This window comes from Gymnodraco acuticeps, unplaced genomic scaffold (genome assembly GCF_902827175.1).
Source record: "Gymnodraco acuticeps unplaced genomic scaffold, fGymAcu1.1, whole genome shotgun sequence".
NCBI lineage: Eukaryota > Metazoa > Chordata > Actinopteri > Perciformes > Bathydraconidae > Gymnodraco > Gymnodraco acuticeps.
The window spans coordinates 6,155-18,455 of NW_022991382.1; the positions used below are offsets into that span (position 1 = coordinate 6,155).

The following is a 12,301-nucleotide window of genomic DNA, read 5'->3' on the forward strand; positions in this document are numbered from 1 at the left end:
CACAGTGAAAATGAAACAGGCAAACCAAAGCTATGAACACTTATGAGGATACCAAAAGACTCAAAGTTGTAAGATGGTACTTGTGTCATGATGCCAAAAGCAATAGATTACAATATAATGTATATAAGGAGTATTAACAATTGTTTAGAAGTGATACATGTAGCATTGTTCAACATCAATATTCCATTGTCATACTTTGATGTATTATGGTATATTTATTGTAAAACAAGACACCATGTTTACTTTATTTATCACATTGCTGTTCTTGTGTTGCCCAAACAAACCCCATTGCTTCCCCATTGATCCTTTGTATCTAATCTTTTAATCTTAACAGATTTGAATTTATTTTCTCCATCATTTTGTTGCATTTACCTCACCGGTGCCATGACGTTTTCAAAGTTTTGATCGATACAACTGTATCTCTGAGTATTTTCTCAGGCCTTAAAATGCTACATGTAGCACAGTTAACAGAGAAAGATAAGGAAGAGACCTTTTCCCTTACCCTCCCTCAGCATGCCCACGTTCAGACACTTCATGAAGCGGCAGGCCTGGCACGACTTGCGTCTCCTCTTGGTGATCTCGCACTCGTTGGTGGCTGGACAGCTGTACTCTATGTTGCCTGTATGTAAACATGTTGGAGGAACACAGAGAAAGGGTTTCATTTTAGATGGATATTTCAGGTGGGCTGACAACCTTGAAGACACTTCCAGCGGCACAAAGATGGTAAAAAGGATCTAGATTCATTTTTTAAGAGAGGAAGACAAATCTAGAGTTGTAAAAAGATATACAGAGACACACAGACAAATACAATAACATGTACTTCTATGAAAATGTACTAAGCTACCTTGGTCTTCACCTATGACTTTAAGAAGTCCTTCTGTTTCTATGGTGGATACAAACAGCCCAGACACTAAAACAAAAGTTAACAGCATAAGCAGCAATCTGATATCTTGTGTATGGATTATGTTTCATCAATATCAGGCTGTTGTTTTGACGTGATACTTTAACCCCTAAAGTTATCATTTTACATTGGACTGAATAGAAAAAGTTGTGTGTGTGTGTATGACATGAGTATGAACTGTATGTGTATGCGTGCTACAGAAAGCTTAGGATGCGTGACTAGCTGCAGTGCACTCACTTACACTGATGAAGAGCTGAGGTTAAGATTATGAGCTAAGTAAGTCTATTAACTTCACAACCCTCGCCAACAGAAACAACCACACCGTAGGGGTGTTAAAGGATAATACCGCTTTTACCTTTCCGTCCACAGCCTCACTATTTCTTCCTCAACTTTTCTATATCCTTGTTCTTAGTTCCATGTCTCCACTATATTTCAAAACGGTTTTCACATTTCTTAATGAGATCTATTTTCAACGCTCTACATTGTGCCACCTGTTTTCCTCCTTTGGTTTTACTCTGTTTCATTCTGTTGTTTTGTTTTCTTATTTTCAGCTTCACTCAGCCTCCTGTTCTGCTTATTTCCTCTACTTAGTTATTTGCTTCCTCGCGGTTCAAAGCCAAGCACAGTTATAGATTTGTTAGGACTATTGCTGAATTTCTCAAACAGGTTTCTTTGTTCAGGAAAGTTGTTTAATCTAGGAACTGTGTTAGGAACTAAATACCAAAAAACAACAGTATTGTTCCCTTCCTCCCATGCCCACATGACTACTAGCAAGCCAATGCATCTCCCACTGAAAGAGAGTCAACAGTGATTGCTATTGACTGCTGCTGTGGAGAGGATGTTTTCTCATTACTGGGCTGATTAAGGGGGCTAGTTAGCTAGGGAAAAGGGTAAATGGACGAACACTTCCTAATGGATAACAAGATTCTCATTAATAGGCCTTCTTAGTTAAAGTAAAGGCTAAACATGCTAAATACTTGGGGTCCCTTACAGTCTAATGGACACTACTAATAGGACTAGTTAGCTAATACCTAACCTTTACATGCTGATGATACAGGAGGTGCAGATTAATTCAGCAATTAAGAGGGGACACTTACCTAGCACAAGGCTAAATGTGCTAATGACACAGAATTTGCGTGGGTTAATGGGTGGTCGGTAAAAGGCCTTGTTAGTGCAAGGCTAAACAGGCAAGCGCTGCTAAATGGAAAACTGCAGTAAAGAGCCACTTATGGGGCAGGTAGCACTAAAGCTAAATGTGTTTAACCTCTCACTGAAACCATTTTCAACATCTTCACATGCTGAGTGCTACTGCGCACCTCAATAGTCGATAACGATAATGATCATGCTTATTATTTGTCTTATAACACTGTTAGTCAAATTTGAATTTACAGCACCTCAACTCAACAGGGTTGGGTACTGGGCTTACATCAAAAGCCCTTATAAATGAGCGAACAGGACTATGTGTTGCAGGAATTAGACAAGAAGGGTTTACATCAGAATGTCATGGCCCTCTCTTGGAGTGTGAGTTTGTAAGTATTTGTGTGTGTGTGTGTGTGTGTGTGTGTGTGTGTGTGTGTGTGTGTGTGTGTGTGTGTGTTGGTATGAGCAAGGGGGATATATGAGGGCCTCAAATCCCCTACAATCTCCTTTAAGTGTGTGTGTAAGTCATGCTGCCGCATGAAAATTGCCCACCAATGTACACACTGTTTTCTGCCTGCTGTTCTCTTTTAGCCCCTTTTTTTTCTGACATTATACTTTGCCTTTTTCTTGTTCAGCCTCTCACCTCCTTTGCTTACATTGACTTAAGAATCTAAAATGGTCCTTATAAAAACTGTATTTATTTTGTTACGGCAAGTATGAACATAACCCTTTTTTATTCGATCTCAACCACAATTCCTCTGCACTGTTTACCTTTTCATCTTTATCATTGTTGCTCTCATCCACTTTTTGTACTGTCTTTCCATCTCATCCTACCTCTACCCCTCTCACACTTTGCCCTCCTCCTCACTCCCCTTTATCCCTCTCTCTCAATAAGGGAGTGATAGATGCAGGTTGTCAGGTGTCGCTGGACTAACGCCACAGAAACAGCAGCTGCCAGAGCCACTTCCTCCATGCTGCGACACACACATACCTCTAATTCCTTCCTACATTTGTGTGCCCAGTCCACCCACCCTCTCCTCCCCTCTTTTCCTCATTCCTTGTTTTAACTTGTTGTTTATTCAAACTAGAGTACACACTTCCTCTTCTCTCTCTTCCTCTCCTCTCCTCTCCTCTCCCGCCCCATGCTCTCCTCCCTGTCCAGCTGGAGGTGTTTTTTTGGTGATTACCTGCGGTTTTATTGGCTAATGGGTTGAAACATACCAATATGTCTGCTGCTGCCCATCTGAGGCTGGCCCTGCTTTCCAGCCAAGATACACACACTAACACACAAGCGTGCATAAACACAGGCATATGTGCACATACGTACACATAAACCTGTGCTCATTTACGTGGATGAGCAGGAGCCCACACACAGACACGGGGTAACACACACACACACACACACACACACACACACACACACACACACACACACACACACACACACACACACACACACACACACACACACACACACACACACACACACACACACACACACACACACACACACACTCTATGGATGAGTTTGGCTTGTGTGGCAGCCAAAGATAATGTCATGACCCATTTGCTCGGTTGGATTCAAGAGTGCTCATCCTGCATCCCAAAAAATCCCCAAATATCAACAGTAAGTCTGTAGCACAAATCATGAAAGAACGTGTGCTACTTTCAAAAACAAAAGAAGACATGTATTAACATATTTACTTAATACATTCTAGTTGTGTCAAGTCAAGTTTAGGAAATGATTGTGTAGAGTTATTGGGTCAAAGTTTACATTTTTCGTAATAAATGCAAAATATTGGATGCGATCAAGCCGTCTGAGCCATAAAGGAATGTTTTAGAATGTCTGATTTATTTTAATTATACACTATTTACCTCTCAGCTAACTTTTCAGTAAATCTGATGGCTCCACTTTTAATGTTGCTTCCTGCAATTGTGTTCACCAAACTGTTGTTATTTGTCACAACCTTTCGTGACAAAAGTCCCATGACTATATTTGCAAGTAGTCTTGACCCATAACCTTTCACTCTGACCTGCCTGAGCTACAGCATGTCCACTACAGGAGAAGTTAAGATTACACATGAAGTCAAATGAGAAAACACGACAGTGGACGGGGAATTGCTTTGAATCTTTTGAAGGTCATACTCCCAAGAGTTCCCTTCTGTCAACATGGCATCGTATCCATACATTTGCTGGGCTCTTGGTATTTAATCTTTTACTGTATCCTCACCTATGTAACCTTTAACAAGCCCTAAATGAAATGAGACATGGAATTGGTCAACTATCATACTGGGATGACGGAGGAATTAAGGGTTAAACCTACACACACAAGGTCATGTGTGTGTCTGTCTATTGATGTGTGTTGGTGTGTGGATGTGCTTCTATGAGTTTGTTGCCGTGCGTGACTTTATCTCTCTATGTGTGTGTTCCAATCTCTTTGTGAGGATTGCACTGTGTCCTGATCTCATCCCATAATAAACACACACAGGTCATCTCTAGGTAGTGACGACCACATAGTGGATGTAAGACTTCCACCCCCGAACATCTCCCTGTCTCCCCCTCTCTCTCTGGGGCTTTACTAGGAAAGCAGCTTATCGGAGGCAAAGGAAGCAGCGACAGATAGGTGGATGGATGGAAAGGCCGATAGATGAATCCTGTACGATATGACTGACGGACCGACTGACTCCATGAATCAATAGCGCCTGGCTGACTGGTAGCTTGGTTATTGCAGTGGCACACTGACTGACAAGAGAGTGGCCCTAAAGACTAACGGGGCCTATTAGTTACTTTGAATAATTTGGAAAAATCATTGAAGATTATTACTCAACAAACAGTCTTTAAAGGTTTATCATTCAGATTGGGTTAACCACCAATTTTGGTCCTAATATAAAATGTGATGAATTTCCCTGCATACTTAAAACAGCTTTATGGATCCATGTCTAATGGGTTATTAAAGTCTTGTGATATTATTTATTTTCCTCCAAATCCCGTTAAAAAAAATCTATAAAGTATAGATGGCCACTGTAGTTCTACCATCCTGCTGCTCGAAATACTTGCTAGTGCACAGAAGCAGTGGCTAACACATATCACTAAACCAACAGTTACAGGGCTTAGCTTCTTAATGAATCAGATTATATAAATTCATGACCTGTTTTGTTAGGAATAAGGTCTTCAGAAGTAACAAATGGACTTGTGCCATAAAAAGGCAGTGATAGTCCAACAGTTTTGAAACACAGATTTTAGGGGTTAGAGATGGGGTTCAGTCTCTGCTGCTGCAAACTCAGGTTCAAAACAGGTCTGCTCTCTTTGTGCATGTCATCCCCTCTATCTCACGCTTTCAACACTGTCACTCTCCCAAAAAGGCTAACCCGGCCCAAATAAGTAAAACAAAATTCCCAATTAATTAATTCACCAATTCAATGTTTTCATATTCTATGCACCATATAGTAGATAATATTCCACATGTTGTATAAATCCTGTGAAACCAAGAGGGTTCAGTCATCTTTTGAACTGGCTGGATTAATGAACAAATGTCTGGCTTGCTTTATGGCTAATTGGTTATCTGAAAGACTGACCTGTCCAGTGCTTACAAGGGTAAATGAAGGACATTCCATTGGTCAAGCTGAAAGTTGAGTATGAATTCAATATCCTCAAAACTGGATGGCCAAAATACTTTAGCACACCCTGGAACACTTCTAGCACCAACAAGAGATGAGCAAAGGATTACTGAGCCTAATTCCTGGTACTGTTCTCATCATGTGGATTACTGCACTACCCCTTCTCTCCTCTAACCCCTAACCTGAACTCCTAACCCTAGACATAACCTCTGACCTTCCTCTGATACTACTAGGCTTATAGCTAACACTGTAATAAGCAGCTAGATCTGGGAATGCAAACACAACCTGGAAATTACTCTTTGCTGTTGATGAAGAAGAAGTCAAGGTTGACGGTAAAAGTGGGGCGTTTCTGGGAGTTGGTGTGCATGCATGAACCTGATTGGATGCTTATATGTGAGTGTGGGTGCATGCGTGTCGAAAGAAAAGAAAAATGTTGAAGGTGAGAGAAAAATAGACTGTGGTGGCTCACTTAGCAGAGACATGAACCAAATAAAAATCTGGGTTCACATCTGGCCTGGGGCTTTTATCATATGTCCTGGACCTAGCTAAATGGCTCAGTTGTGTGTGTGTGTGTGTGTGTGTGTGTGTGTGTGTGTGTGTGTGTGTGTGTGTGTGGTGTGTGTGTGTGTGTGTGTGTGTGTGTGTGTGTGTGTGTGTGTGTGTGTGTGATAGAGTGCATGTTGTGTCCTTGTGCATTTCATTTCATCATAGATTATGTTTTAGGTGCTTTGTATGGAATGCTTATCTAAAAAAGGGTTGAGGCTTTTTAAGGAGCCCATTGACTTTTATCTGAAAATCTTTCCTCACCTTTAACTTCTGACTCGCATCATTCGCAACCAATGTACACAGACCAACATAGAGATAACTAAAGGCAGAAAGTCGAAATAGAAGCCAACCTTGGATGGTGCGTTTGAAGAAGGCCTTGCAGGCCTCACAGGATGCCACTCCATAGTGGTACCCTGACGCAATGTCCCCGCAGACCAGACACAGCCTCTTGGGCATGGAATTCAACATGTACTCGCACTTAATCTGTGAATCTTCTCCAATAGTGGATGAACAGTCCTCGTAGCGCTTTGATCCGGGGCCGCCGGCGGGACCCAGGGACCCTGCGTTGGAGCCGTACAGACTCGGGGAGTCTAAGCCGTTGGGGTGGCCGTTCATTGTGGACGAATAGGAACCTGAGGCGTCGCTGGAGCCACCAGGGGAGTGATGGTTTAGGCTGTCAGTCAGGGAGGCAGGACTAGACGGCTCAGTCTTTATGTAAGAGGAACGGACAGTTGGACTCAAGGTGGCGCTCCTTACTGGACATTCTGCAGAGAAGGCCTGCGGGAGAGAGACAGGTGTAACAAAGAAGAAGAAAAAGAAGAATATGATATTATTACAAGAGAATGTCACGTGTAAAATGTCAGAAGAATGATGGATACTTATAAAGAAAAAGAGTTGAAAGGGTGAGAGGAAAGGCACAGCCAGAGGAGAACAAACATAGATACAGTACAGTAAAGACAATGCTTGAAAGTCCAATTGCAGCAATCATTTGTTCTAATGTTGTTGTATTTCCTCACTGTCACTTCCAATGATAGATTTGTTATTCTTTCACTGAGCCGGGCCAAGTTTGTATAAATGACACACATACATGTTCAAACACAATCCATCCATCACATTTGTTATTCTTTCCTTATAAGAAATGACAGAGGGAGCTTTGTAGAGGGAGCAAACAAGGGACAAGAAAATAAACAAGATTAAGAGAGCTACATTTTACAACTAAATAGATTCTTGTTCATTAGGGAAACCATGTGTAAAATAGAGTAGCAGCGAAGCACCTATAGTACCACACATTCCCACAAACACATGCTCGGGGGACGACGGTCATCCGTCACTTTCCAGTCAATAGCAGCTTGTTCTACATGAAGGTAATCAGTAAGCAGCCTCTCTGCTGCTCAATCATCCCAAAGACAGCCTCACACACACACACACACACACACACACACACACACACACACACACACACACACACACACACACACACACACACTACACACACACACACACACACACACACACACACACACACACACACACACACACACACACACACACACACACCACACACACACACACAATAATCTGTTGAAGAAGTTTCTGTAAACCATGCAATACAAACTTGTTTTTTAAAAGAGACAAATCTCTGCTAATCAGTGCAGAAGTTTTACTGTAGTCCTCTCCTCTCTCTTGTTCTTCCCTGCTGCCTTCCTCTACTCTGCATCCCTTCCTTTTCCCTCCCTCTCTCTTCTTCCCTTCTCCCTAAGGAGGCAGACTGGTGTCTTGTTAATGGCAGTTGTAATTAACAGCTATCTTCTCTATGTCCGTATCTCTCCATCCCTCCCTTTGTCTACCTTAGTATCTATCTGCCTGTCTCCCTATCACTTTCTATTCACTGCCATCTCTCTCTCTCTTCCTCTATCCGTGCCCACTCTCTTTTTCTCTTCACATTACCACTCTCTTTCCTCTAAACCCTGCCCTCCCTCCCTTCTCTCTCTTTCATTGTTAAAAGCAGAAAGCACAAAAGGGGTTTTTAATTAAGGCAGGATGCTGCTAAACGAGGGGCTTCTAAAGTCCAGTCGGCCTGTAAAAGATCCCTGCTCTACAGGGACCCATAAAACACAGACAGCGCCTCGGTGCAGAATGGACAAGGCGCTCGGGAGAGGGAAGGGTGGGGGAGCGGGGAATGGATATAGACAGCGAAAACAGGTAGAGAGAGGGGCGGCCAAAGCAGAAAGACAGACAGACAGAGCAAGGCAAAGTGAGAGAGACGGGTCGGCTGCGCTGAATGATGATCGCCAAATGACTGACAGTAGTTTCAGACCGGTTTGGTTTTGAATGTGCTTTAATGTGTTTGGTGAGCAGCAGGATGGGACAGAGCTTCCCGCCGAACCTACACTGTGTGAATACTGTTTCCCAGAAAGTCAGGGCTTTCCTTTAGATTCAATTTTTCCTTTCATAAAATGACATGACATTTATAATGAACAATACTTTGGCCTTTCCGCACCTTTTCATCATATATTTCATTCCCACCCCCACTCCCCTCTTCCCCTCTGCAAGTTCTTCTAATTTGGTGACTCCATTAATCGTGGCTTTGTGGTATTCACCAATGTCTATAAATCTGTTTATCTGATGCGAAGGTAGGCTTTCAGTTTGGAATTAAGGGGGACGGTAAGAACGATTCGGGCACAAATCCAGACAGATACACATATTAGGTGATGGAATAAGAAAAAGAGAATTACAGGTAAATGTGGGAAATACTGATAGGATGATGACAAATTGCACTTGGTTGCCCATGTTCTTGCATAGCGAGAGAAAATACAGTGGTGACAGAAAAAAGAGTAGAGCCATTTAAGTAGATGATGTGATGGTGATGATTTAATCTCTCCTTTTTCACTCTTTATGCTCCTTTGTGCCCCCTCCCTTCGACCGTCAATCCCTCTGAGTGCCATTAAGTGAAAGAGTTTAAGTGCCAAAAGATCTCAGGCGCTTTTTCCCTCTTTCTCTCTCTCAAATTCTCATCTATCTCTCTTTCCTTCTCCCTTTCCATTCCTCCTCTTAGCTCCGTCTCCCTCTCTCCGCTTATAAATGTAAAATAATGGCAGTCGAAGGGGGAGGAATAAAAAGAATAAAAAAGAAGACATGCGAGAAGAGGAAAGAAGATTAAGAAATCACAGCCAGTGCGCTGTGCCGAGCGAGAGGTTGAATGCATTCATGTATGTATGTTATCAGTATAATTATGGCGCTATGTAACGACGGCTCAGTGCTGAAAGAGCCGTCTTACTGTGCCTGTCTGCTCTTCAGATGAGTGGAGAGAGAGAAGGGGGTGGCTCTCCGTTTTTATCAATTCTTTATGTTTGGAGGTGTTTAAGAGGTTTGTATAAAGAGGGAAAGGCTTGAGTGTGTTTCTCTTTTCACAAGAAGATCAACGACGTGAGCATTGTGTTACGAGATGATTTCAGTTAATCACAAAGAAGAGTGGTAATAAGATTTGAGAATTAGCTATTTTGTTTCATTCTGTTACAAAAGAAGGGTTTTGAATGTCCTGCCATTCTGTACATTTAATCCACTTCAGCACAAGAGCACCATATTCTAACATGCTCATTAAAAAATGGAAGCAAGTATTACATTTATTTCTTTTTAGCAAGACTATACCATCATACTAAAGGTTTATTTTAATCAAAAAACAATTTAATTGTTAACAAACATCAGGTGGGATTTTCTGTGAAATGGCAAGATGGGAGGGAAGGGGGAGGGACGGGGTGGCATGGGAATTCCCTATATCTTTTCTTTCTTTCTTTTTCTTTTTGTATTGTCTATATTGTCTATATAATTTGTATCTGTGTATATAAGTCCCTTTTGTGAGGGCAAAAAAAAAAACAATAAAAAGTTTTAAGCTCTTTAAGTAACTTTAAGTCGAGTTGTTTTCAAGGATTTCATTTTAGGATAAGCGCCTATGATATAATTGACCACACAAAACAGAGTGTGTGACATAACTAGAAATGACCCTGTTTCCCAGGCAGCCAGAGCAAGGGGATAAAAGTGGCTGTTTAGTTCCTGCAGACATCAAATATTCAGCAGGCCTATTTACCTGTCCCTTACTGAGGCAGAACACACACCCAGAAGATTACCGCCTTCCCCTGTCTCCATTTCCAGCTCGATCCCTGTCATTTTCTCTTTCTCTTCTTTCCTATTTCCTTTCTCACCTTTTGAATGCACAGTGACTCGTGAACGCATGGAGAGAAAGCAACAGAATGAGTGGGGGAAAAGAGAAAGAAGGGAAGAAGGAGAATCTTTTTGTCTGTGTGTTTTGAAGGAAGGTGGGCCATTTAGTATGACAAGCTGTCATTAGAGCGGTGGGCTGATGCAGCGCCCTGACAACTGGCAGGGACAAACATCCAATCATCGTATTAGAGCAACTACTCTGGGCCGCACTCTGTGTCTCTGTGCTGCTCGCTGTGTGCTCCTTTACTTTCTGTGCACTTGCACCCTTTTATTATATACAATCTTTGTACGACTGCCTCGCTAGATGGCAGCCATAAACACAAACTGATCCTCAAACAACTCCTAACTGTTTTTTGTCCCGCCCCGGGTTACAGAAGAGATGCAGTGTAAGTAGCTGCGAGCTGAAGAGAGGTTTACAACAGACAGTCTTGGTGTCATGTTAACATTCAGCTTTTCCATTCAGCTTCAGAAATCACTCGGTTTTATCTTAATCGTTCATGTTGCTTTCCCTGCTGGATTTTTCTGCGCATTTACGTCGAGAGAATTTAAAATAATTAGCGAAGAGCAAAGATTTGGAGCTTAAAAATTGTACTTAGGAAAGCTTTTTACAAAAAACATTTATTTGACTAGACTCTGACAAACTTTAGTGAACGTAGGTGGAGAGGAATGAAGCTATCATGATCACACTATCCGAACAATATTTTTAAAACCACATTTCCATGGAAAAGACGATAAAAATCAACAGAAAAGAATAATAAGAGGAGAGAGGAGGGACACAGAGAGGTAAGAGAAGTGGTATAGAGACAGAGCAGGAAGAAGTGCTGACAATGTAGCTACCATGGGTTGGCTAATACCTTTCTATCACACCAAGCATTGTGCTCTCGACGCTGATAAGAATACACAGTCCAATAAGCAAAAAGAGGGAAAGAGAAAACCTTACACAATTCTATCTAGATGATACCGGCAGTGCTTTGGGCGGGAGGGAAAGTGAAGGAGGGATGGAAGACAGAAAAGAAAATACAGTGAATTAAAGAATGGGGTAAGAAGGGGAATAGGACATTTACATTTCCAGAGTCAAATGAATAGAACGATTTCATCAATAGACTGAATTGCTTTTTCAGCCCTGACACTCCTCTGTTTATTTTTCTTTCTTTGCTCTATTTCTCTCTCTATGCTACTTCCTTTTTAACCGCTACTATCTGTGGAGGGTTGTTGAACTGCTTGTTGGCTTGTTAGTTGGATACATGCACTGGTGGGTTTAAAGCGAGTAGGCTACAGCTGTTGTGAAATCATTATCAAATGTTCTACCTTTTGTCTGCTTACATATTGCACTGGGATAGACGGAAACACAAACATACCCACTTCAAATTGAATATAAAGAAAATCTTGTTTGCGTGTCATTGTGTGTGCCGTTTAAAGGATACGTGGTAATTGAATCTGGGATTTTACATGCGCATTGTGTAAGGTGTGCGCACAGTTTAAAGGCAGAGAAATAGAGATTGAAAACAATCTGTGTGTTGCTGTGTTTGAGCTTAGCTCCATAGACTCACAGCGTGTCGATGATTATAGTTGTTTTCAGGGAGAAAAATGAATAAAATAAGAAATAAAAACTCACGCAGCGACAGTCAATCTAAACCACTCTCCCTCCTACTGAGCTCCCCCTCGCCCTCTCTTCGGGTCTCAATATCTCTCTCTCTTGTTATTTTTCGACTTCTCACACACAAACACTCTTATTTTGCTTCTCTGTTTTGCTTGTGCATCCACACCCTGTCTCACACACACACACACACACACACACACACACACACACACACACACACACACACACACACACACACACACACACACACACACACCACACACACACACACACACACAC

At 41.9% G+C, this 12,301-nt stretch overlaps 1 pseudogene; it reads right to left on the reverse strand.

Annotated features, from left to right (window-relative positions):
* Positions 1–502: 502 nt before the first annotated feature.
* LOC117563119 overlaps positions 503–12,301 on the reverse strand; it is a 116,994-nt pseudogene continuing 105,195 nt past the window's right edge.